At 41.3% G+C, this 27,017-nt stretch overlaps 1 long non-coding RNA gene across 1 annotated transcript; it reads right to left on the bottom strand.

Moving 5' to 3' along the window:
• Positions 1–457: 457 nt before the first annotated feature.
• Positions 458–7,380, bottom strand: LOC137000426 (uncharacterized). The gene is made up of 2 exons (XR_010890670.1): positions 6,479–7,380; positions 458–5,800 (listed from the first exon to the last, which is right to left on the bottom strand). It is a non-coding gene; the product is annotated as an uncharacterized lncRNA (long non-coding RNA).
• Between the last annotated feature and the right edge of the window lie 19,637 nt (positions 7,381–27,017).

Raw genomic sequence — 27,017 nt, 5'->3', positions numbered from 1 at the left:
TGTAACGCAATCGGATTAATTATTTTGATTACAAACTTTAAGAATGAATGTATGTAGTTTCGTATAAAAGCAATAAGTAGGAGTGATAGATGTAGAAGATGAGATTAGAAGCGGGCAAGCAAAAGGGAAGAAAAGATTGAATACGGAATTTAAAAGAGAAAAAAAATACGCGTAAAATGCATGTAGGAATGTTCATTTTAAATACAGATCTCTTTGCTAAGCATCAATAAATCCTTATATTCTCGGTTTATAGAGTATTTGGCTTTGAATTCAGTTTTGAATTTTTATTAATCGATTTTTTAACTAGCTATTTAAAGTCCTGGATTTTTTAATCGACAGCTGCTACGCGAATATCCAGACATGATGCATTCGATTCGAAAAGAATTAATTTGAAATATAAAGCACTAATGCTGCCGTATGCAGTTTCTCTAATAATAAAAATTGAAACAGCTGTACATAAGCGGAAAATATGTTTCTTTATTGAATATCATCTAAATTTTTCTTGATTTATAAAACTTTACCCGTAACGTTTCCATTTTTATATGTAAAAAACCCAACGTCGAAAAATTGTACTGATTTAAGATTTTTTCACAGATCGTTAGCTTGGTTGAAACGAGATACTTTAATCTCCCATTTTAGCTGCCGAAATTATCACCGAAATCGTGGATAAAATATATTCGTAATCTCTTGCGAATTGGTGATTTTTACTAATTGCATTTTATCGCAATATGCATTTTTATACACATTTTTCGAACACGCTTTTTTCTAGCGCCAGGTTTCCTCTCTTTCTCTGTCGTTCTTTTTCTCGCAGCCTCAGCCTCCTATTCTTCACATTGGTAGAGGATGGGATCAGTCGGCGTTAATGAGCGAATAAATACGCATGTGTTCAGTCTATGCTAATTCGGTTGTGCGGCGTATACTCGCGTATGCTCATCGTCTGCGACAATGCGCTCGACATCGGCGGCGATTGCCTTGCGGCGAGAGAGGTGTAACGCGCGCACTTTGACCCCTGTCGTAAAAATCGTAGAATTACCGTTCCGCTGCAGCTGCTACGGATGCAAATATCAATGCCGTCTCCGTCGCCAGGAACATAGCGTCCTCGATTATTCGCCGCGTGCGCGCGAACCGTCACATGCGTCCAGAACGACCGCTGCGCGACTTTTGCCGATAATTATTCGGATCGAGATGTTTTTGTCTGCCGTGTGTTTGTCGGACTGGGTCAAATATCATTAAGCAGAATGTGATTTTTTTTAGCGTTTCCTTCTGTCGACAGATGATCGCGATCTAATCAAGCGATCTTTTACACCGGTCGTTCACGACTGTTTAGTCAGAAAAGATAATATATGTAAATAAAAAAACTTGTAGGCTCTGGAAGTTGCGGCGAGTTGTAGTTTGTATTATATATGTCGTAGTTTTCAAGATTAGCAGATTCTAGAAATAATAAAAATTGATGCAAATTGTGTTAAGATAGTTTTTGTGTAACAATATAATGAAGAAATTAAATTTTTCTTTTGTTTCCATCAGAAAGTGTCTTCTCATATATTAAGTTTACAATATTTTCTACTTTTTAATATATTTAAATATTAGTTTAGTAATTCTTTACTTTAATTAAAATATATATACTTATTAAATTCTAACTCTATTTTCGATACTTTGTACAAACCATATAAAATATCATAAACGAATAAATCTCTCTTATACGTACTTTTTAAAAATAATCTTAGATAGCAACGCTCTTCTTAATCGCGCGTCTTTACAGATCGGTTTACAAAAATATTAACTTTATCGCGATATGCATAATATCGCCTGATATTCTATTGCCGCAGAACTGCTTATTTGCATTTTATTGTATGCTTAAACATAACAGATTTTTTACTGCTGTACACAGCATTAATTGTACACGCACGATAATAACTCGCAGCCGGCGGAGTCGTGATCGCGTCAACGCGCAATTCGCACAATCTCTCCGCGAGCATAATCCGTCCCCGCGGGTCTCTCGTGTAGAAGCGTGTTATTTGACATTCGAGACTCCATGCTCTCGCCGTCGCGCGCATTGTCACGACGGATCATTACGGTCAGAGATACAAAACGCACGGCACGTGACTCGCTTCTGATTAAAATGTTAATCAGCGATTCGCTCTTCTTTTTTTTCCTTCCACCGCTCTCCCCCTGCCCCTCATCCGATACCCTTTCAATAACTCGGCCCCGGTCGGTGAATGAGCCGCCCCCGTAGGTCCCCATGCGCCCATACGCGTCTCCGGTTACCTCTGTGGATTAATTATAGGGGTAGATCAAAAGAGCATACGACCACAAAGCCGGTAATGCAACGGGTGGTCCGCATTCAAAAAGCGCGCCTCGTGTTTAGACTCTTGGTCGAGGCTCTTGTGAAAGCGAAATATGTATCTCGCTGCTCGTGCGCCACCCACGAGAATATTTTTTTTTTTTCTCTATCTTTCTTTCATTCCCGTGTCTCTCATTATGCAAGATAGAGACCGTTAGAAGCTCAGTTGAGAGTATTTTAATCTCTCATTTTAACTGCGATTGCCGAAACCGCTGTGATAAAATATATTAACAATCTCTCGCAAATTGCTGATGTCTGCTAATTGCGTTCTATATGTTCCAATGGTGTTATTTCGAGTTAATTACAGATTGATTAGTTTAAAAGTAGTCTAAAAATGCGATAAGTTTGAAACGAAAACAAACTCTATATTGAAGACGTAAATGTTTTTTCTTTTTCGAGTAATGTGATATCTAAATGATGATATCGCAATATATAGATTCTTATTTTTTATTTTAAATAATATTTATCAAACAAGTTAATAACTTTATTTATATTATGAAAATTATATTGTCTTTTTTCTAAACTAAGATAAATATAATATTTAATAGAAATTTTCTGAAACTAGTATTTTTCGATCTTTATTCTAATTGTAGCATTTTCTCTTTTGAAGCAAATGACATATTTTTAGAAATACGTATGTGACGATATTTTAACAATACGCAAACAAGAGGCGGATATTTATTTCAAGCAGAGTAAACTTCACAATCATTTATTTAAAATTAATTATTTGCACAATCGCATGCGTCGAGAAATCCGGAGTCCGTTTGCGCATTTATGACGAAATCTCGGCTTTTTCTTCACGTTTCGTACGATTATCGAAAAGTCTCGAGAACCGATCGAGTGCCCTTGACTTTTTGGGTTATCGTCGCGGGTCGCGGGGTCTCACCGATATACGCCCGAAGAGTGGGACAAAAAATCGCGAGTAAATTTTTTTGGATTTATGCGAATTACAGAAATTCCCCGCTGATCGATTTGTTCATTTGAACGTCGAATGTCAGAATGTTAATTAGAGGACTTGCTCTTCTTCGTTGTCGCTTCTATAATAATTTTTCAAAAGTAACATTAGATAAAAAGCATGACGATACGATTATTATACTAGACTTCACGCGTTTCTTTCATCCGAGCTAGAGGATTTATATATTCTCTCTCTCTCATTCTCTCTCCCTCTCTCCCCCCCCCCTCCCTTTTTTACAGATAAAAGTCCGTGCTATCAAGCTCCGAGTAACCGACATACTCTGTGTTCCGTGTTGGACGTGCATATCCTTCAGCGGGATTCGCACTTCTCGGATTAAACGAGATATTATTTTTACCGTGCGCGGCCGCAAAAGCGAAAAGTCGCCGTGTGCGGCATTTTTGAATTTTTTAAATTCCACACACTTTTTTTCTCTTCTTTCTGTACCTTCGCTGTCGTAACGGGTGTTTTTAACTTTTTGTGGATTACGCTCTCGTCACAGTCGTCGACGCTATGCGTCGCGTATATACGTATCTGTTATCCGACACGAGAAAGAGTTCGAGTCCTACATTTTTGGCGTGCATCCGTGCGCTGCAGTTTCGCATCAACGTCAAACAGTTAGTACGGTGATCCTCAAAGGGGTCGTTAAACCGCAGTTTTTATTATAAATATCTTGCAATCTTTATCGTGATATAAGACAATTTTAACACAATATAAATTTTTTAATTAAAAAGGAATGATCTTTTAAAATAATACATTTTTAAATAAATTTTGTTTTGCGAAGATAGAAATATCAAAATAATTAGAACATCATTTTAAGTAATTTTACAAAAACTTTCAATCTTTCAAAATCTATTAGTTTCTCAAAAATTCTGTTTAAAGATATCAATAATATTAGTACTTCCGAAAGAATAATTTCACAATTTTATTAAAATTATTATACGAATTGAGCTCGCTTGGGAGTTAAACGATTAAAAGATGCTTCAATTCATACATCGCGTCGTATCGTTCGATCCTGTGCAGATCGTCGAATTAAAGGTTGCCATTGGTGCTCACGCCGGAGTATTCACGGGGGAGGCAAAAGGCGGTTGCCTCCAGGCATATTTATAAATTCACGCCGCAGATGCGCATAATGGCGCCGATTCATGACATTTGATTAGAGCATTGTCGCAGCTCACCCCACGCGAACGACCGACCCGCTCTCCCGTCGTTTTCTACGACTCCGTAAGCGACTCCGCGCCACGGTGGCGCGCCGCAAATCGCAACCCTTGTAGACGACACCTTTTTGTGCCGGACCCGCCGTTTCGCATTCAGTTGAACGCGATCATTAAATCGCGCCCACCAGTCATTATTTCCCGATCGCCGGATCGATTTTCACGTCGGCCGCAAACTCGCGTCCCGGCTTCGAAGTTCAGCGAACAATGGGATCGAAGTTGTACGGTCGTGCACCGGGTGTCTGTAAGTATCGACCTAACAGTTCTCGGCCGAAAGATCCGAGACAACGAGCTCGATCATGCGGATGCATAGATAAATCTACGAGAGGTGGCCGATTAGGTGCTTGACTTTACGAGCAATTCACGAGATTGTAGTTTCTTAAACTTAAAATCACGCAAGGAATGTAATTTTATATGTATAATTCAAGAAATTCCAAAAATCGTTTTTAGTTTGAAAACTCAGCTGAAAAAATTGATTCTAAATTGAAATTTAGATACTTCAATTAAAGACACATACGCGAGTTTTGGCACACTGTACACAAAACGGAGAACGAAAATGTTCTAATAAAAGTAGTTGCCGTGAGATTTTCGAAGACGTTAGACTGGAAGAAAGTATTGTTACATCAACTCGCGTAACAAGACGCACTCGATCGGCGTAAATAGCTCTCAGTTAGCGCGCATCGACGGCCACCGGCGGCGATTAATTTATTTCAATCATCCACAAGTCATAAAAGTTTCTTTCGTTGTCGGAACGACGCTCTTTCTCTCTCTCTTTTTCTCTCTTTCTCTCTCTCTCTCTCTCTCGACTGGCTATTAGGACTTTCAACCAGACCGAGCCGTGAAGTGCGGGACGGTGCAACTGGTTATTAATTCAATGATATATTCCGATCCCTCGTCACCGGGGGCCGATGGAGATTCTCTCTCTCCCTCTCTCTCTCTCTCTCTGCCTCTTTCTCTCTATCCCCGTCTATCTGTCTATCTATTTATCTCTCTGTCCCTCCCTTCGGTATCCATCTATTCATCCATCTACGTCGCCCGTCTCTCTCGCCCTGTCGCTCCCTTCTCCCCTTTGCGTTCTACTCCTCGGCTTTCTTCTGTCTCTCTTCGGCTCGTGCTCCTGCCGCTTCCTAACGGCGAGACCGTATCCTCACGTTATAGTTGGGGTAGTCGTATCGCCCGCGGGTTGGTAACGAGGTTACGGACTCATCTCCTACGCGCCCGGCAACTTGGGCCCTCGGTTCATCAGGCCACAATATTACTAATCAGCGCGAGGATTGGCTCGGTCGCTAAGTGCTGCCAGGATTACCAATTCACGATGGCACGTGGAGAGTTGCGCAGCGTACCGAAAACAATGCAAAATGCCGCGCAGCGCATTACTTAGATTCGATGTAATGTTCTAAGATTTCGTCTGTAGTTTATATATTAGTTTCACCTAGAAAAGAATATTAATTACATTTCTAACAAACAGTATTGGATTTTTTCTTAAAACATTTTCTTTACATCGCGTCTTTAGTAAGAATATATCACAATATTGCACAATATTGCATCATTTCTATAGAGATATAAATGTTTTCAATATCAATCTTTCAGTTTTGAATGATAATTACTGGATATGAGTAGATTGTAATTAAGAACCGGCAATTATATTTTTTCTTCAAACAATTACACTTTTGCTCTCTTTATTGCCACAAGATTATTTTTCTGTAACTTTCACTCCTTTAAAATGCGAGACACGATGATCGGCGATTAGGTCGCGCGATGATTACGCGCGATCAGGGCGTGGCCGCGTAATGCGGCCTTAATGAATTGCCACCGAGGGGATCGTTAGGCATAACTATCAGACGGATATCCATGCCGTTCAACAATCTGATTTCACGTCGGCTAATTATAACGCGTTGCGCCGATAATTAATGGTCGACTTCGGAAGGATTCGGTCGAGGCGCCTCCCCGTCCCTTGAGTTTCCAAGTTACCTCCGCAAAGTCAACTCCTCCCCGGCTCACCCCTGTCACCCCCGGCACCATCCCGATGAGTGGATGGATCGAGTTGTGCCTCGTGGAGTCTAAGAAAGTTGCATACTGCGCGTCGCGGAACGTCTTCGCCGCGTCGGATCGATGTGCCGCCGACAAACTATTCTCGTCGAGGCGCAGCCGGCAACTCAACGGGATGGTATATTAATCGACACTTGAGAACAGCACTAAGATGGTCGCGACATTTCACAATCTGCACGACTACTCGCAAATTAAACTTCAATTCACATATTATCTCGCTTCTTATTTTCAATTGAAAATCAAATGTGATTGTTTTTCATCTCGACGACGGATTGTACTTTATATATCGATAGTCAGTCTTTCGTAATATTTTGTAATAAAAGAACATGTGAGTATATCATTGATTTACTTTTACGAGAAAAGAAAACTTGTCAAGATTTCTTGGAGAGGATTAGGCGTTAGACTTTACACTTGGAACTCATATACATATCAACACGGTTCATGACTTTAGACTTAGCTTTGCATTATTACATCTTGTTATTGCAAAGCGCATTATTTGACTTGCAACTGATCATTACGCGAGTTCAATTGCATATGATCGTTTGAAAAATTATCGAAGCAACGCATTTTTTTGCGCTATGATCCTGATGTCGAGTCAACAAATCAATTACCTTAATAACGATCAACCCGTGTCATTGATCTAACAACACTGTGACCTATTTCGCTATTATTTTTGCCGGATTGCCTCGCAGACATCGTCGGCTTATCGCTTTGCGTTTGAACGTTTTAAAAGAAATGCGCCTCGATTGAATTCGAAGTCGGAAGAACAAAGCCGGTTTTCGGGGCGCGCGCGCGCGCGTGAAAGCGCTAATTTAAACGCTCGGCGGGTGAAGAAAAGAGTGAAAAAATCGGCGTGGAAAATGCGGCCCGTCACGTGGGAAGCGCGTCGAGCGATTTCTTCGAGAACCCGGCTTCGGCCCGGAGATTTACAGCGTCTATTCTCCTCGCGGCCGCTCTCGCGCCCGCCCCTCGCCATTGTCCATAGCCCCGAGACCGTATCTCTTAATGACCGCTTATTAATATCGGACACTCCTATCTAGCACCTTCGGTGCCAACGTATTTATGGCTCGTCATTTGTTTGCCGAGGGGGTTCCGCCTGTGCGTTCGCGTAATCATGAGCGGTCACCACTGCGCCGATCGACGAAGTGAAATGGTGGCCAGCCTAACTTTCTGTCCCTTCGAAAGAGGCTAATCGATAATTCCGTTATGTTTTCTGTCAAAAAGTTGATCAAAAGCGAAAGGGAAGAAGCGAGTTGACTGAAAGCGAAAGGAATATTTTCAATCACAAATTTATTATTTAACGTGACGACGACGTAAGAAAGAATTCCAGTCTGATTAAAACTTTTGTTATTGCATATTCAGAAACGTACAAGAATATATAATGATATAAGCTAAAAATAAACATAAAATTTCTTTTAACTATCAATAATTTTTCTATTTCTGTGCCAATGCAGAGTTTTATGCAATAATTTGAGTTGAGAAAAAATTAAGGCAAATATTAAAAATCAACTTTTTATCAAACTATGTACACTTAATTTTTTTCTTGCAAAACATTTAAATAATTTAACGATCGGAACTAAGTAAACCACTTAAGAGAGAGAGAGTATTTTCATCGAAATAAAAAAGTAAAAAAGAAATAATATTGGTTTTTCCTGCAGCGTGTCTTATATGATATGTAAAGACCGATTGAAGAGTTAACGACACATGCATATCTTGGCTACATTCTGCGGATTTTTCCACGACGTGCAATCCGACGTTTCTTCATCGTTTCTATAATCGGCATCGACCGTTTTATTGCCGTCTCACTTTTTCGCCGGGCTTCTGTTTCCGGCAACACGTCAACGCAAAAGATTGATATGGAAACAGCCTTTATGCCAGCGCGGCCGCGATTAATTATTACCTACTAGGTGCTGCGTTATATTACGGCCGGTTGCTGCAATATCGATCAATTTCTCTCTACTTAATGGCGATGGCTAGCACCCGGCCTGGCACTAATGGCGTGGCAAATGTATGGCTCTTGCCAAGTTTCTTCGTCTTTTTCCTTTTTCCTGCTCGCATCGCGAGCGCTGCTTAGCGCGCGCGTTTCGTTCATCTCGCGTTTTTCTCGGCTCGTCTCGCGCGACTGAAGCCACTTCTGCTTGGTCAGGGTGCAAACTCGACCTCGTGCCGTGCATTGCATAACCCTGCCTTCCTCGTCCCGCGTACGTCAATCGGACGAGTGCGATCTTTGTTCTGCTCATTTTTATTCTGTTTCTGCTAACGATGCCTCGACTATTAATTCGCGCTTAACTCTAGACTCGTATCTGAAACTGGACCTTGCTTTCTTCTTATCGATTAAGTATTTGATTTAAAAGAATGCTATTTGCTACATTTCGTCATCAGATTAGTCCAGCAATTCTTAATTAGTTTTTCTGATTACATTGATCTTTGCACATTTATATTCTTTTAAGTCACATGTAAGAACGGCAACTCTCAAAGATTTTTCTCGCGTTTTTACAAGTGAAACGATATGATTGTTTTTAGAAAAGTGTTATTCTCTGCATCGAAATTCGCATTATCTCCGCAACTAATTACAAATTTCATCATTTTCTTCTGTCAATTACGCGCAGATTTCGAGATTTATGATCGTAGAAATCAGCAGACGCGCGACATTGTTATAAAAATCTTTATTTGTAATATCTCTTACATAAAGATTTATTCCCCGTTGCGTGTAATGATGTCGCGATTGCCTCATCTATTTACTTTATTGGACTTCTATAGGCGCAAGAGGTGGCACTTTCTCCACACTATTTCATCTGTCATAATCACCGGTAAGGCAAACCATCAACAACGCAGGTAAAAAAAGATATGCCATAAAAGATTGCACTTTTCCATGCGAAAAGAAAGTTGAAAAATATTCCGTACGCTATAAATAAATTTTACTTTCTACCAGAAATATATTACGGAGACATATTTTGAATACTCACGTGAGCCATATATCTTAACCTTAACTAACCGCGAGAGAGACAATTTTATATCGTCGAGAATCGCATTTGTGCTGTGAGTGAAAAATATAACTGCTAGGCCGCGCCGTATCGCAGGATATATACTATCGCCGGGTTAACCGATTGTCACCTAATCGTTACCACGGCTGTCGGTGGCATTTGCGGTTCGCCGTGAATCAACGCTGGCAGCACGCTGCTCGTTTCGGGTGTCCCGGCCGTTAAGCTTTTTTAAATTAGCTTTTTACGTCCGGGCGGACGTGTAGGTGCGCGTCGAAGGAGGAGGAACGTTTAGTGAGCGAGAAGAACGGAAAGGTGAGAGAGAGAGAAAGAGAGAGAGAGAGAGAGAGTGAGGATCGGAGAGGACGCGATTGGGTAGCGAGTCCGTGCGTGCATGGCTGGTCCGTGTAATCGGACTAAATTGGATAATGCATATTTAGAATGGCCTAAAAAAAGCGAGAATGCTCGAATGCATCGGGGATAGGCACATAGGGTGGAGGGATACGTGGAGAGACAGGCGGGAAGGGGGCAGGTTTTAAAGGTCCTCCTTGACCTGCTCGAGAGGCAGGACGTGCCTGTTCGCCTCGGCTTTCGTCGTCGCTTGTTTCGCAAAGGCCGTTGTATGCGTGCGCTATAGTAAATGGGTTTACTTTTAATGTTAAAATCAAGTACTTGATATACTTTCTACTTAGATTCTTAACCTGTTATCTTTTTTCTCAAGATTTGTGAATCAATCTGTTACGCGCGTGTCGGAAAGTACTATAATGAATTAAAATCAAGTGGAAAAAAGGGTGTGTAAAAATATACACATCCTTTTAGCGACGGTTAGAAAGTTAACATTGTACCAAGTTCATGTTTCGATAATAGCATAATGTGCAGATATAACTTGCCGTATTTGTCAAATCAATTTTATATCAAAGGTGCATTATTTTTTCCTGCTTGTTCTTTGCTAGCAAAAAATCGCGTGTTATGTAATCGTGTTAGATGAAAAATCTCTCGAATTTAAAACGAGGGGCAATAGATAATGAGGGGTAAACGAAAATGTCGTTGATAAGTTCGAAATATATATCCTGGTTCGATTTGGTTTCTCGGATGATTGATATAGGAAAGTTAGGCGGAAGGGGATGAGACACGACCGATTGATGGCTTCATTTACTCAAGTCCAGAGCGGATAAATCACGCGCGCGCAACATGTCGCGCGTTTCATGCCGCCGTTCTGTTTGGCGTTGGGTGAAGCTAGGTCTCTTTCTCTCTTAAGATTATGCGCTTACAATAAGTACTATATAAGCCTCCAATTACTTCCTATCTTTTTTTTCCCCCGCGTTACATTATCGCCGGCGCATTTGGCGTCGCTCATTATGGGGCGACCGAGGCGCGATAAAGCGCTGAATTATGGCATCGATAAAGCAAACGGCTCGGATGCTCGTGTTCTCTTCGGGATAAACTATTTTTCAGATTTAGATCCTCGGTTATCAGGCATCTTCAAAATTCTCTACTGGTATCGTGAGAATTTTTTTCCACCAATATATCAACTGTCGTGTTGATATTGCTTGAAAAAGTGCTCAAAGGAGTTTTTGTTCCTCCAGAAAATATTTTAGCTTTCCGTATCTGTATGAATGATATTTTAAATGATTAAGACGATAATATCGTGCGATCACATAGACAACTCTTACATATAAAGTCATTAAAACTATAATGATAATATAATTGCAGTAGGTATATCATTTTGATTAAGAATTTTTAATGCGCTTCGACACGATAAAATCTTAGAAAGACTTTCTAAGTGATCCGATTCACATTTCGCAGAATAGAAAAAAGAAAAAAGAAAAACGCGATAAAAATCCGGAGAGCGCAAATGATCGCAGGTCGCTTCGAGAGCCGAACTGCTTTCCTCGGCGTGAACGTTCGCACGTTCGACTTCGTTAAAGATTTAATTTCATTTAAGGTACGAACGTCGTTCGGTGCGTTTTACGAGATATTTACGGCCTCGCTTTTGCGCTGCTCTCGCAGAACGAGAGACAGATAACTCTATGGCGGTAACGGGAGAGACGTAATAGCACGTATGTATGGATTCCTTCTCTCCGACGTGCAACGCGATGCGACGCAAATATCCGGAAGCACTTAAAACGACCGTACTCCACCCACGTCACCACTCAGGCTATCGACTAAAAATCGTCGATACGAGTACGATATTGGTTCGGCCATATAGAGAGGCTTCCACCTCTCGTGCTGTGCTCCGCACTCCCGTTCCTGATCGAGGATAAACGTGAAATCGATCCGCAATTTGGAAGATCGGAAAGAACATGCGGAAGATAATGGCCACATTTCCTGCTACGAATTCCCTTTGATTTCTCGCTACTACGTATTTTGCGTGATTATTCTCTTTGCGGCTGATCACACACAGTCCGGCTACGATCCATTAATGATTTCGGCGACCGGAATGCGGCTGCCAGTCTAAAATTTTCACCGGATCTTCAAGAGCGTGATATATAACGTAATGCGCTGCCTGCATTTGCGCTGTATGTAACAAATATGTACAATTAATCCGTGATAAGTGGATTATTACCATAATTATCGTTGGATAATTTTTTCCTCTTCTTGATATGACAATCATACAATAAAACACCTTTTTTAATTCTAATTACTTTTTAATTACTCGAGATATTGGCTTTATGTATCATTTACATCTCTGAATTTTAACAGAAAGATTGGACAGTTTCTTTGCTTTGTGTTTTTTTATATTTTTTATTTATTGTTTTTTAATTGTAACGTGAATTTTTTCAAATACATCTCATTTATCGCAAATCTGTTGAACAATTTAATCTGATAAGAAGAGTCATTTTAAAATCACAAAATCTTCGCGTATCTGAGAACAATTTATAATGAATGGAGTTAACGTTTTTGTACTAAACGACTCGTTCAAGTTAACGACGCTGATGTTTAGCGAAGAATGAATGACTAGAGGGTTTGAAATGTAAAGGCCACTGAAAGCAACCGTACTGGTCAAGCTTTTGCATATACTTGTATAAGCATAGACATATACAGGGTGATTTGAAACGTTTATATTGAACTAAAATCGATATTAAAGATCCAAGTTTTTATGAAAGTATGTTATGGTATTTTTAGTTTTTTTTTTATTTCGAACAAAATAAATAAATATAAATATTGTCTACGAATTGAGCTTTTTAAAACTGCAAATCAATTTTTTGAAGCCAAGATAAATTATATTTACAGAATTTTCAAAAACTCCAAGATATTACATCTACATATAAAAAAATGTTTACGCTTAACATCTTATGTGCTACTTGCGAATCGCCCCGTATATAAGTATGCATATACATGCGAGCGCGCGCGCGGCTGGGCGTGTAGCCGTGTATTAAATTTCGGATAATACCGAAGGAGCGTCCGTCCGCGAGGTAATTAATGTGCCTCCGGGGATCCGGTCAAGGAAACGGCAACGAAAAAGGAAGGAGAAGGGGCCCGAACCTAGGATTGGTTTTCTCACAGTGAGCGAGCAGTTCGTCCCGTACCCGAAAACCGGACATCTGGACGCAGGACAGCTGCGTCCGACCACAACAGGGTCGTGTCGCGGTAGGCAGGGTTTCACGGGGGTGAAAACCGTGCGCGCCGTGCCGATACACCACCCCGTATAAAGTGCATACCTATAAGGCCGCACGCACTATGGGCACTTGGGCCGTCGAGCAAATCGCCGACGCGGGAAATGCGGAATCGCGTCGAGTATTGCCGAAATCGACAAGCGCGCGACGCGGACCGGGACTTCTCTCCCCCTTATTGTTCCGTCGCGGAAGCGCCCCGTGTCTTTTCCCATTTCGAGGGTACACATGCGAGAGGATCGACCAAATATCCGTGCGACCCGATCCCGAAATCGGGGGGTGGGCTTTATTGACTGTGCGTCAGGTATCGATGTGTACGTTCGGAGAGACATGAGACGATCTTTGTCCGCGATTACCTTTGCATTTTCTCCGGGCCGCATTCATGTTAAATTTATGGTTTATCGATGATTCTGACTTGTCCGATTCTGAACTTGAATAATCTATCATAAAATTTAAATTGATTCCGCGATAAATGTGTGTGAGACTTAAACGCTAGGATAATGAATTTGCGTTTTTATACTATATAATTTTTTATATGCTAAAGCTTTTATATGCTAGTGTTTTTTTAGATTTGTTTTTAGAGATCTTTTTTAAATTGAAAAAAATAAGCTTTGTTTATTGAAAAATATGAAGTATATTATAATTTTATATTAACTTTTCTCCGTCTTCATTTTTGGCAAGAGTGCACATTATACTTGTATTGTTTTAATGCAAGATTTTAAACTTTTAAATTTATTTTTTGTTTTTTTTTAAATAAAATAAAGTAACATATTGCTCATTTTACTTTGACGTGAAAAGAAGCTAGTGATATTGACGGCATTCAAGGTGCAAGCAAAGTGTCTCGGCGGAGTAAAAGTACAGCGGAATCGTAAGACTCTTTCGAGACGAAAAGAACGCTTCTTCGAAAAGAACGGGAGAATCCGAAATCCGACACGAACTAACACGTGGTCCCCGAGTAAAGTGGCACTCGGCACTTCGCCCCAGGCTTTCCGGATCCCGTCGAGTGCCACCCACTCGCCGCAGCATGGGGCTACCGCTTTCTCGCCCTTGTTTGCCACTTGTCCACCCGCACAGGAAGGACGCAAGGTGTCTCTTCCCTGACTACCTGTCGACGGCGGAAGCGATTTCGGTAATCATTATCCCCTATCGATTGACATATGATAAATTTATCGCTAATTTCTTCTGTCTTATAAAAATATTATAAAAGAAACATTCTTCTTTTCATGCTCGATGGAAACTTTCTTCTCATTTGACATACGTGATTTATTTTAATTTGTACATTAGTTTTTGAATTGTCCTGGTAGAATAGATGACAAAAATAATCCGGATAAAATTTTCAAAGAAAGAATTTCTCTTTCACGTATATATATATATTTACTTTTTCATACATTTTCTTTTTATGACACAGAAAACAGTAAAACGTTAAGTTTTCTATTGCAACAGCGTATTATATTAGGTTCTAGATCGATTTATCACATTATTTTGCACGTGAAAGCATGTTTTAAAGTTATTCATTGTCGTGCTTGCTTTCACAACATTTTATTTCGCTCTCTCTCTCTCTATTTTTAAATATCTCAAAAATTTCGAGCGTTAACCCATACGTTAACTCATACGTTGCGTCGCAGTAGTCGATACAGCAATTCGAATCAGGTATCAACTTCCTCATCACAGGTCCAAACAGGTATTTGTCGAGAAGCGCGCGTTTTGTTCGTGAACAGCACGGACCAGTCTTGCCTCGCGAAATTCCCACCCTAAAAGGTGGACAGTGTCCAGCTCGTAAAGACGAGGGCAATTACAAGAGCAGGCTCCGGGAGAAGCGGGCGAAAGTCCCGCGACGAGGAAACTAGTTTTCTCCGAGAGAAACGTCCCGGAAGCGACGCGGCGCTATTCCTGTACCCCGGCGGTTCGGTTCGGCGAAACTCGCTTTTGGATTTTGATTATCAAGAAAACTCGATCCCGATCCCGGGGCCTCGGCCCGGACCCCGGAATCCCTGGGATTCCCGCGGAGAGAAACGTGTGTAACGTGTCGCGCGTCACGGGCCGGCCGAGAAAGTCATCGAAAACCCCGCTAAGGTCACGGGGTTGGTCCGAGGTCACAAACGGCTGTTTCGCTCTGCCAGTTTGACGCTCTTGGTCGAACGACTTTCTTCGTTCTCGATGAAAACGAGGACAATCCAATAAACTCTAAGCTACAGTTATAGTGATACATTGAAGAAATTTTCAAGTGCGACAGTGCTCTTATAGTGATCTAATTTTTTCATTAATTTAAATTTATTTCCTTAAATTTTTCAAGAAGTGGCCATTGCACTGAACTTTTGAATTAATAAAGAATTAATTAGTCAATGCAATAAAATGGTATAAAATCTGACAAAAAATAACAATAATTTATTTATTTTGAATATTTTTAATTGCGTTATTAATATCATTAATAAATATGTTAAGTGAGGAATTGCATCTACAGCAAAGCCTTTATAACTCATTGATTTTATCAATTTTTCTAAATTTTTTAATTAATTAAGATAATTTTTTATTAATTATTTATTATTTCATTTAAAAAAAATTTTTTTTAGATAAATTGAATCATTATGTTTTTAACGCTGATTAACCATCGATTATGTCACTCTGTACATGATATCACGTGAAAGCACATTACTCACAGGATGAGCTAATAGTTGTTTTCCTCGTGTTCGACAAGGACAGTCGAGATGATAACATTTACATGCGCAACGATGTCATTTCGTACGGCTATAATAACGATCATTAGAAACGCGAGCATAGCTTCGTTCGAATAAATTAAATAATTCTCTCACATGTTCTTGTTTCCATGCGTGATGGTGCTTACGTAAAGAGATCGGTCGCCTAAAAACACAGAGAATTTTCTGCGCTTGCGTTCGTTCGCTTCTTATCACATTAATTATGAGCGTCATAACACGCTGTTGGCACTGTCGCGTTGAGTGCTTGTTGACGCACTGAAACGCTCTTTCTATCGCGTCTTCGATTATCGCCGTTACTTTCGTAAGCGAATGTTTTGAAAACCGATTGAGCGCGTTCGCTTCGCTCTGGATCCGTTTCAAAGCGTACAATAAAAAATTGAATATATCTATACCCCGATGATTTCTCAACACACAACGCTTAAATATAAACAATATATTCTAAAGGCACGTTGAAACAAAAAACATACTACAAATATGTATAAAATATAGCTTTGTTGTATTCAAGCAATGATTATTATGTGTGTCATTGATAAAATTAAAAAAATACCATTGCTTCGACGATTTTATTGAAATGCATTTTGAATGTTTCAGTTGTTGTTAATAAAAAGATTTGGTGTAAATAGGTATACAAAAGTGAAGAATACGCATATAGCATTAATAATAGAGTAGCAGATAGCGTCATCAGCTGTACTTTAAAACAATGGCAATTTAATTAGATAGTAAATGTAATTTATTGAATCGATACGATGAATTAAGTCTACATATTATTATATTTGTTATTTTGACTGATTTCTTGTTTTTAATCTCTCTAGAAAAAAAAAAAAGAAACAAGAAGAAGACGAAAAATCAAATCAAAAGATTAAACTTAATTGATACGGTCCGTATGTAACCGAAGTGTTATTATAAGTGAGTGGATGGCGATCTAATTATGTCTCCGCTGATATCAGTGCTTATCAATTGCGACAGTAAATATGACGCAGTTCAGCTGAGCGACAAGGCGGGATTGCGAAACGGCTAGATCTTGGTATTCGCAAAGGTCCCGGACTCGTCGCTTCTCGTCGCCGCGATTTAATCTTAAGGACCGCGCATTGTCATTCATCGCGCGCTATATCGTCCTTCCGTGCCGGAACGAACGACTTCGAATTCGTGCCTCGGGATATAGAAACGGCCGTTGTCTCGGACCTAATGTCGCGGAAGAGAATGGGGACAGGGGTGCGGTTGAAAAGGAGAGGAAAACGGGAATCGAGTCGGATCGTGGGAGTGCATCGTTTCCTATTTAGCGTCGCGGTCGGAACTTTAGAGGGGCGGCGGCCCCCTTTCTTTATTGTCGGAAACTGAAGGATCGCGGTGTACCAAGTGGACAGACAGGGAAACGGCGAGAGTGAAAAGGAGAGAGAAAGAGAGAGAGAGAGAGAGAGCGTCCTCGTGACCGGCGAAGTTGCGGTCACGTCAATGGTCAGAGTCCGTATCCTTCGGCCGAACGGACATGATGTTTGTTTGTTCCGTTTTGGGTGTCACAACACACCCACTACAAACCGCAGCGGGGTGCTAACTAGCGTTATGTACTTGCCTAGGAGCCCCCGCTAGATTCGAGGGTAACCGCACAAATGAAACTTCTAAACGTGCCCGTGTCGGTCGAAGACTTATCTATCTCGTATTGTATTGACGAAAAAAGGTGGAAAAAGAGAATAGAACATATTAGGTAAAAGGCTGATTAGACATTATACTAGCTTTTGTTGCACGAAGCATGCTAATTTTGATTTTTACTGTACAAACAGTGTACTTATATTTTTTTATTATGAGCATAATTTAAGATTTAAACTAATTAAGAAATATATTTTATAAAATATTTGAAAATAATGATGACAAGATTATTTTATACTTTAAAGAACAATTTTTTGTGTAAATATCTTTATTTAATAATAAAAAATAATTTTACCAAAGTTACAAAAACAGTTTTTACTTAGAAGAACTTTTTCAGAATTATCAAAAATTTGGCAAATGCTATAATTGTCTACATTCTTTTATTTTGTACGTAAGCCGTTGATTTTCGATCGCTTTGATACGGCCAGCTAAATTTCCGTTATGCCAGCTACTTAAAGAGATATACGTCGCGATCTTACCGTTTTATTAATCGAATCGGCGATTCGGGGTTTCCGGGCCGTTGATCGCGTCGCCGTTCGTAAAGTTGCAGGCCGATCACAAACTCCTTCCGTTCCGGCGGCTCGCCGCGCGCGGAATTTTATTTGCGTCCCAGCGGAGATTTACTGCCCCGTGCGACAGGATATGGGAACCTTCGGCTACGATCTCAGGGTCCGGCTGCGTAAACTTTTGGGGCGAGCGAGAGCTCCTCGAGAGCTCTTCGTTTCCTCCCCTCTCCCTTCTCCAAAACTCATGCTTGCGGACTCTCGCGCGGTAGCCGACCCCTCGGACACGGTTCATAAACATTTTAAACAAAATTCGGGAAAATCTGAATTCGTCCTGCGGGAAGGGTCGGCGGTGGCCGCCGGGAAGGAAGTATCGGGAAGGAAGAGAGGAAGAAGGGGACGAGGTCCGAGCAGATTTATACATACGATCACGAGACGGTGTGTCCGCGCACTTTCATAGACGGGTGTGTATTATATATATATATTTATAAGAGAACGGCGCGCGGCCACGCTAAGCTATACACCTTCGAAGCTCAAGGGCAACCGGCTGCGGTTGGCAACTTTGCGGGATTCATTTCCGTTTCCGCTTTATGTTTCCGTTTGCGGACGTTTGTGCACGTGGAAGAACCTTGCGGCCGAATTCCGAGTAGAACTCGGTAAATAGTTGCGGTGGATGTTATTCCACCGGTGGAAGTGTCGATTTACATATAGATTATGTGCGCGACACGTGCGACACTTAGTTTATTTATTCTCTATATAGTGATTGCTACTTTCATGACAATTACATTTTTACGAATATTAAGTATGAAAATGAAATGTCTCGAGGAATAGAAAAGTCCAAGATTTATGTAGAATATTTTATTTGCGGCTTGATTATTTTGAACGATTAGTATTAGTTGCAATTTTATTACTAAAATAATTTTATATAATCCAATTTTAAGTGGATACTTATTTAGTAATAAATAAAAAATATTTAATTTTTTAGTGCAATTTATATACTACGTAAAAGCTAAAGATTTTTACAAAACTCTATTTTAATCTTAACAATTATATATATCTATTTTGTATTACATACAATATTTATGACATATCTGGTAAAGTTTAAAATAATATTTGAATGCGGAAAGTTTTTACGTTGCCAATCTCATTCATCTCATTCTATTTCTCTATTTTTCATCTTTTGACACCACGAATGAAATAAAGCCACGGTTCGCGAGTTTTTAATACATTTATCGACATCCGACAGAGTTATTTATGTCCACACGTGACAAGTATTTCAGTTTGCCCAATGGAGGGTCCGGGTCTCGGCTTTTGCCCCGAATTTTGGATCAATAGCTTAAAGCTTAATGCTAAAATTCTGCTTCAAGTCGAACCATGTCGCGCAAATTCGTGCACGTTTTTTATTATAATTATAGTAACAAATTAGTTTTCAATTGTTCACTGTTTTGACAATTATTGATATTCAATTTCTGATTCATAAATTTTCAGATTTAGATTAACATCACATTATATTGTATTGTAGAATGAAAAAATTATAGTAAGAATTGTAATAAAAATAACTGTAAAATATAAATATAGTTTGAAAATTATTTGATAAAGTTTAAAGAGGCGGAAGGAAAGCACTGATGAAAACAGATCTCAAACGGCGATAGTAATTCTGTCGTTCGCGTCGCATGAATACCGCAGTGATTGCTATCGTAGAGTGCAAAATATAATTTATTCGCGGGGCATCGCGTCCGTGGGATTTCTAGCGATTCCTTAGATTGATATTCTCGGCGCTCTTACCCGAGACACCGCCCGATAATGGAGTATTGTTTTATTAATTTTATCCAGACGGAAATACGTGCCGTCTCGAAATCCGTTTAAATCGCACATCGCGAACTCAACGTCTGATATTGTACTTATGACGATTCAACGATCTCTCTCGCTTTTTGATATCTCGCGATTATTGTCAGGACGAATTCTTTAAGGGGCGGCATCGAAAGAAAACGGAGGGAAACCGTTTTGTTCCTATAATTAACTTATGGTTTTTTGCTTCGTTAGCTTCTTCCGCTTTTCATTTTAGGGCGAAGAGCAGCACTTTAAATCTTGACAAGTCTTAACGATCTATATGAATTGATTAATAATTTGTATTTCATCAGAGATGTTAAGAGCTATTTTACAGCGTAAAGTCAAAAATAATTAACAGTTGATGCTATTTTAAATATAGCATAAACAACGTAGAAGTTATTTTAATTTCTGAGCGAATAATCGTTATTGAGATAATATTATTTTAAAAAATTGTACAGAAAGAAACAAAAAATATCTGAGATTATATTACTTAATAATTTGCGAAAATACAGAAATGCAAATGTCGAGAAAGTCACGTCGTTGCGCAGAAATTTCATCGAGCGACGCGTTTTGAATTAACAAGTGCACAAATGGCAGGAGCGCAATGGACCGCGGGGAGGAATTTCTTCGGCGTGCACGGAAACGTGTCAGGTCTGGTCTTCGCGTTATAATGACCAATAAAATGAAACCATAATCGATTTCTCGCCAATCGAACTGCGCCCCGGTATAGTCAATTTGCCTCCGGTTAAGTGGTTTACATCCGGGCAACACGCCATCGTAAAATCGTTTACATTGCGCTGCTTAGGCTTCTTACGCCGATTTATATGCCTCGCGGGGCCCCGTTTCGCTTCGTTCTTGCGAGTGCGCACTATCGAGATCTCGTTACCGGGCAGTATGTTAATACCGAATGCTGCACGCGCGTACGGATTGACGTCGTTATTTACCTTGCTCATTTGCTAATGTCCGCCGCTAACGTATCGCCATCCTTTGCGCCGAATGAATTTATAGATCGCTATTACTCCGATCGTTTTTTTTTTTTTTTTTTTTTTTGATCATCGAGGCGAGCGGTGCTCTGTTTGCAATCGCGGTGTTCCACTCTTCGATGTAACAGCCGTGAGAAGTTAGTATACTAACGAAAATATTTCCTTCCATTATGTCTCAACTAATATAATTAAGCGAATCAGAGGCAGCCGTAATTATTTGCATTATTTTTTTTAAATATGAAAATTTGTAAATTGTTGCTTTCAATTTTGTCACATATAATTATTTTGCAACGAATTATTTTTATATAATAACAAACAAAATTTAAGCAATTGGTATCTCGCAAATTTTTATCAGTGGTACATCAGTAGCGTAACGTATATTACAGCTTAGAGCTAACCGTTTTAGACAAAATTTCCTTTCTAACCATTGGAGACACGGTGACGCCAAATTTACATCGTCGTAAGCTTCAAATACCTGGCAGCGCCGCGTGAATCCGTGCGTTTTCCGCGCCGGAGAGCAACGGAGACTCGAGTGCATTGTCGCGCCGGTCGCATCGCTGGTTTTCGTGAATTTACAATGCGAGCGGAGTCGAGTAAAATGCGATGTGCGACGTTTCCCTTGTTCGTTGTCGCGCGAAAGGCTCGCTCGTCCTCGTAAATTAGACCGCGACGATAAAGTTGCGCGCGAGTAATTTTGGGTGCATCGTCGGAGTCATATTTGATACTTGCCATAGATGTAAGCGCACAACAATATGTAATATAACTGTGATGACGGGATTGAAGAGTGAGGAGAAAATTGGTTTAGAACTCGATAGTCGACCGTCGTTTTCTATTTCGTTTTGAAGCTCGAGATATTTCGTTATGCCAGTTCTGTTGTATTTATTAATATTAAACGTGACTAACACGAATTAAACGACGAATTATTGTGTTTAAAAATAGCGAGACTGATTTTGAATTAATTATGAGGAACAAGCGCTGTGAAATTTATAATTAGATCATCAATATCTTCAGGCAAGGTGATTATCGTTTGAAGCATTGCTTTGCGCTTTTAATAATTAAAGAAGTAATGGCGCATTAAAAAGTATTTAACAAGTAACTGCACTTTATTATGTATCTGTAATTGTCGCAAGAAACACGCTGTCAAAAACATTGGATGTACCGGGTAGTTCGTCGCGCGTTTGTCGGTGCTGTGGGAACCCATTCTCGGATTCCAATGGGTGTTTTATTGCGCGCATATGTCGGCGAATTGATCCGCTCGGTCGTAAAGCAAATGACGTTGCGAAAGGAGAAAGGTACCCCTATTATTTTATGAAATGAAATCATTAACGTTCTAGTCAGTGGAGCCTGTAATTGGGACGACCGTAAGATTATAAGAAGGAGGGCGCGCGCAAGAGCGGTGGATCGATTACGAAGTAGCTAGCGTTCTGTCCGTGATACTCTGACGTGTGTAAGATAGAAGAGATTTTTTCGACTGTCGGTTAAGCGAGCCTCATTAATCAATCTCAACTAAATTCGCTGCACTATCATCGCTGTCGAATTGCTATAAAGTGCCGCACGAATTTCATCCTCGTCGAGCAATATTACGCGAATGAATTGCGAAATCAAATTTTGCGCTATCGAAAAATCCGCAAGCATTGATTAAAACAAAATTTTGTCTGCACACAAAAGTGTCGCTGGAGATAATTTCGCTTCACGCGTACATCACAGCGTCGAAAAGGTATCGGGGTATCGTTCACGGTCGGGGACGCAGAGCCACACGCCGGGGTGTGAATGAACGGCAGGGGGAGGGGATCACGTTTAACTCGTTACAAAGTACTCGTTCGGCTTTTAATAATGCACCTCGATCGCGCGCACGAGAACGACCGCGAATAGCGCGACGGGCGCCGCTGCGACTCTCCTCCTGCGGCCGCGCTCGTCACCGTAGCAACGCGACGTCGTTCTCGGGGTTCCGGGCATTGTGGCGGGTCTCACCCCGGGACACCGCCGGCGCGCAACACGCGTTGTTACATTCTGCGGTATCCCGGGATCCACGCGGGGATACGCGGGTGAGACTCTGAAGTGGCTCGCCTCCTCCTTCGCCGTCGTTGTCGGGAGGCGACCGAACGAGCTTCGACAAACTCGCTTGGAACTCGGCGGGTTTGCATGCCTGCGTGAGTGCGTGCGTGCACGAGTGCACGCACGGGAATGGATCGCAAACTGCGACGAAGGGGGTTCGTCGAGAGGCTGCGGATAATCGAGGTCTGCTCCGGCACGGGGTTGCACGGCCACCCCCGTCGTCGCGCCGCGCCGCCACGACGACACATTGATGGCAAGCAACCGACCGAGGACGGATTAATTCTGCCGGATTAGCGGCTTTGCGTCGAATTAGGCACCGTTACCGGCTAATAAAATCATCGAGACGCGACCGACGCTCCCGGGATGTGTTACGCTAGCTGGGAAATTCGCCACCGCGTCGCCGGCTATAGTGAAGCACTGTAGCGATCAGCATCTTGCCGATGAAAATTTTATCCCGCTCAAATCTGATCGTATTATATCGGGACAGTGGCTAGGTCTACAAAATGTTTCATAAAGTTGGCATTAAATTTCAGAATAATTTCTTTAAAATAATTCTAGGAGGTATTATATTAATGTGAAAAAATTATTTAATATTAACTTTAATATCATTTAGTTTTAGTAATTTATCGATTGTTGCGATCAAATTAGAATCCGTAATCAGCAGTCTTGGCATTATTAGAAGAATAAAAAGATCATTACATTATGTAATTATTACGTTTCAGAATACAAGATATAAAACATTAGATGATATGGTCGTGAATTATTTTCAGAATGAAAACTAACAGCGTTATGCATTATCAAAGGTTACGAGTCGTAACATAGGATTTTTGTTCGAAACGGTTTTGTGGTTCCGCGGTTAATTAAAGTATCACAGGGCGTTTACAAACGAGGCGGGACGTTTCGCGTGACAAAAGGTGGAAGAGTCTCCCTTCCGTGCGCGCTCACTTTGAACCGATATCAAGTTGAGAGAGGACGGAAGGGGGCTCGCGGAATCGAGGGTTGGGCGCTCGCGCGCTCGTTGTTCGTGGCATATCGAGGGAAAGCATCCGACCGGAGTCGGATTAATTCTGCCAGATTAACGCCTTTGCCGGCACGATCTCTCGGCGGGCTAATGAAAGTCGGAAAGATTCCTTCTCCTCCGCGTTCTCCTCGCGCTAGCGGGAGATCTCCTCCCGTCTCGAATTAACGGCGACGCTAGAAATCCGTTTCTGGCTATTATCGGCACTGTCGATTGCCGCCCTATTATCGAGCCCAATTAGCCAGATATTACGCATTCCTCGTTATTACGCTTCCGCTCGACTGCCGCGGTCTCGCTTTGACGAATCGAATCTATTAGCCGTAGCATGGATATTATCCTTTCTTTTTTGTAGAGAACTACTTGCCGGGATGGGACTACTGATGTAACATGATCTATCCAGCAACTACCTTTGGTGGCGCGATTGAGATATCATATAACACTGTAAAAAGAATAATTAGAAATTTGATAAGATTTCGTAACCGCGAATTTAGTTACCAAATTTTGTGTGTGAAAATTGATTTTGCTATCATATTGCTAAATTTTAGAAAGGATATTAGTTGAAACGAATAATAAAAAATACAACAGTTGAGAATTATGTTCTCCAAGACATAAAGATATAAAAAATTCTTTCACTTCGGAGATAATTTCGCGGAAATTTCTCCTCGGAATTCGGAATATCGATCCGCGAAAGAGTATCGGCTTGTCACGAATCATCCATGGATGGATCGAGAACCGTTCGAGGGTCGAGGGTCGAGCGCAATTAGAGCGAAACCAATTCTCGTCGAAGACGAGCGAGGGTTCCACCCGAATCGCCGTGCCGGCGGTCGACTATCCCACGACGTATCCGCGAGAAATTTTTTCGTCCTTCGACGCTCTTCGGCCTGCGTGACATTGCGGATCTCCACGGAACGAGCTCCATGGCCGTTTTTGTCGCGAGAAGCCGGCCCGTCCGATTTTCCAGTCGATGGTTCGCCGGCCCATGGTGACTCTATTACCGCGTTCCGCCGAACTATAAAAACCGCCGGTGCACACACGGTCCTCTTTTTCGCCTCAACCTCGTCTGCGCGATCGAAGAGCCAGAAGGGAAAGAGCGCGCGGGAGATGTGGATTGAACAAACGAGCAAACTTTTATTTTAATTCTGGATCAAGAGAGAGACGCGACACACTTGCTTTTTACCAAACCAAACAAACAAAAAAACTGCAACAGCGAAATTACATTGTTTTTATATAAAATTGCGACAAAGTTGCATTGCTTGTTTTTTTCCCATAAATGCGTTCAGAGAGTACGAAAGTTAGATGAAATGACTTATTTTGCAACAAGTAGATCCGATTGAATCTACAAGTACGCGTCAATCATAATAAACAAGTTCAATAATAAAATATTCAACTAAATCGATTTTCATTTGAATTAAAACATAGATTGGCTGCTTCCATTAAAATATATTTCACTTTATGTGTCAAGGAAGATATCAATATACATATTTTCAAGAAGAAAGAATGATAAGGAGAATAAGGAAGAGAATAAAATAAAAGAAATGCATGATATTAATTAAATGTAGGATGAGAAGAAGAACAGAGATGAGCGTAGCGATAAAATAAGTGAGAAATAGATAGTGAATATATATCCACGATAGTGGATTATGTTCCGCACTAACACCACACAACGGAACAATACCGAAATGCCGACAAATATGGAAATGGCCGAACTGGAGAAAACACAAAAAGGTGTGTATAGGAGATCACGGTGGAAGGACAAACGCGCGCGCACGCACACACGCCAGCGAGAAGGAACCGGCGGAGAGGAGGGCCTCGTTTTTCATTTCTTTCCACGAGCGCGACGGACAAAGGCCATTGTGGAGGATCCCATTGTGGAGGATTAACGTATGCACACACATACACACGCGCACACACACACACATATACGTATTTAACCGGCGCGACTGTGCGAACGCGTGCGTCCTCTCTTTCTCTCTCCCTCCCTCCCTCTCTCTCTCTCTCTCTCTCTCTCTCTCTCTCTCTCTCTCTCTCTCTCTCTCTCTTCCTCGCGGCCCGCTCATGGAATATGAGTGTGCCTGTGCATGTGCAACCGACCATCCAGGAATCCGAGCTGCTGACCCCCCGGGTGACACGTTGCATATTTATACCAGGAAACGATCGGCCGTCACTGCGCGCGCGACGGTTACTCCTCGCGCTGATAGATCTGTACCTGACAAGCAGAGTGCAGTAAGTTCGAAAACTCAATTTTCCGCGGCTGGTTTGGACTCCGGAGAGTCTGGAATTTTGTATAATTAAGATATTTGCGAGCTTCAGTTTGACTGACTTTATTCTTTAACTAGAATTTATTTTTTTTTTTAAATAATTTTTTACGTACTTTTTTTATTTTGTGGCGAAAGATATGTTCGATATATTCGACTAACGGAAGTCGTAGCTGGGGCCCCGTATCGGGCCCCGAGCGCGATGACGCCTCGCCGTGCCGCATTGCGTTGCGTCGACGTTCATTGTTGCACGCCGTCGAGGAATCCGAAGAAGAAGATGACACCGCGGTTTCGTTTGTGGGAAGTTCGACGGGCGGCTACGCGAATAGTATCGTCCAACTCGACGTCCAACCGTGGCGCGAGTCAATAGAAACGCATAGTGCTCAAACCGGCCTGTCGATAGCAATAAACGATAGGGATTAAAGTGGACGACAGTTTCAACGATCTTTCCCACGGATCGTTGCTCCTCGCGACAGTACGCCGAGCGATTCGCGTAATAAGCGTGTGTTTTGCGGATTGGAACGATCACGAATGTTTGGTATGCAGAAACAAATAACTGATAATATAGGCAAAAATATATTCGTGCTGTCAAGTTTTGATTAAATTGCTGATTCTAATGAGCCGCGCGAATTAGACATTGCGAATTTAAATTAGTAGCTTGATCCGCGCGCGCGCACGGAACCGAGGTTTAACAAGGGAACGTTATCGCGGTTCTACGAAGATGGGCAGGCATGGACACCGCACCGGGTTCGGCTGGTGCTATCAATGACGCTTAGCAACGCGGAAGCCATTAGCCATATGGCATATGGCATGCTGTACCGTACGTACTATGCCACGGCATTACCTCGCATTGCAGTACGTCCG

This window comes from Linepithema humile, chromosome 6 (genome assembly GCF_040581485.1).
Source record: "Linepithema humile isolate Giens D197 chromosome 6, Lhum_UNIL_v1.0, whole genome shotgun sequence".
Lineage (NCBI taxonomy): Eukaryota > Metazoa > Arthropoda > Insecta > Hymenoptera > Formicidae > Linepithema > Linepithema humile.
The sequence above is the reverse complement of the archived record's forward strand: the minus strand, read 5'-3'. Positions and strand labels throughout refer to the sequence as shown.